General features: G+C 36.9%; 1 long non-coding RNA gene across 1 annotated transcript in view; it reads right to left on the bottom strand.

Moving 5' to 3' along the window:
• Window positions 1-1,126, bottom strand: part of LOC128250989 (uncharacterized) — a 29,799-nt gene that overhangs the window by 16,336 nt on the left and 12,337 nt on the right. The window contains exon 2 of the long non-coding RNA XR_008266903.1: window positions 480-834. This is a non-coding gene — a long non-coding RNA (uncharacterized LOC128250989). The remainder of the gene's footprint in view (window positions 1-479; window positions 835-1,126) is intronic.

A 1,126-nucleotide genomic window follows, 5' to 3' on the forward strand; every position in this document is an offset into this window, starting at 1 on the left:
TATATATATATATATATATATATATATATATATATATTAATGTGTGTATACTTATTCTTTATCTCAAACACACGACTATGCATACATACACACAGACATACATTCATACACACACACACACACACACACATACACACATGCATTCATTCATACATACATACACTTATACATATGCACAGACACAAATACATACACACACACATACATGCATACACACACACATACATGCACACACACACACATACATACACGCAGACACACATTACGTTTCAGTATGCTTGTATTTGTATATACATACGTTTGTATACGCGAGCTTGCATGCACGTATTTGTATGTGTATGTATGTATGTATGTATGTATGTATATATTTATGTATGTATTATGTGTATGTGTGCATGTGTGTGTGCGCGTGTGTGTGCGTGAGTGTGGCGGGTTAGGGGTGTCATGCATATAGTATTTAATTAGCACCGCTTCCTTACCGAATTCTTCGTTTTCGTATTGGCTTCCTACTTTCATGTCAATGACAGCCGTTCATTCACCTCAGCACTTGTTGTTGTTGTTGTTATTTTTGTTGCTATTGTTGTTGCTGTGTCCCAGTTTCCGACGTGACCACCCTGTCTTTCCGTACATCTACTGCATTGTGCAGTCTGTTTCCGTTCCTAAGAGTGTAAGGTTGCGAGTTGAAGATATTTTAGCCGCCATTTCCAGCATATCGAGACACTCTCCTTCCTACGTAGAGGTCCTACCATTGCTCTCTAATCTTGCTTTCCCTGTTAAGTCCTTCCTTTGATCGTGGAACTTGGTCTGTCTTTTGATAAAAGTAAACGATTGAAGCTGAAATTAAAATTAAAAAAATAAAAAAGATTTTACGAAAATTGCCGAACAAACACTTTCATTACCCCTCTACTTTTATCAAAAGATAACCGAAACTTGTTTGTGGTAAATGGTACATGCCGAATTGGGATTCAAATGAAGTGTTTTGCTCAAGAAGACAACGCAGTATCCAGTCTAGGTCTCGAAACCACGACCTTAAGATTGTAGGTGTAATACCCTAACCACTAAGCTACATACCTTCACTATGAATTGAAGAGGAGAACAAAAATGTTTTATCAGATATATATATAAA

Source organism: Octopus bimaculoides, chromosome 27, assembly GCF_001194135.2.
Source record: "Octopus bimaculoides isolate UCB-OBI-ISO-001 chromosome 27, ASM119413v2, whole genome shotgun sequence".
Taxonomy (NCBI): Eukaryota; Metazoa; Mollusca; class Cephalopoda; order Octopoda; family Octopodidae; genus Octopus; species Octopus bimaculoides.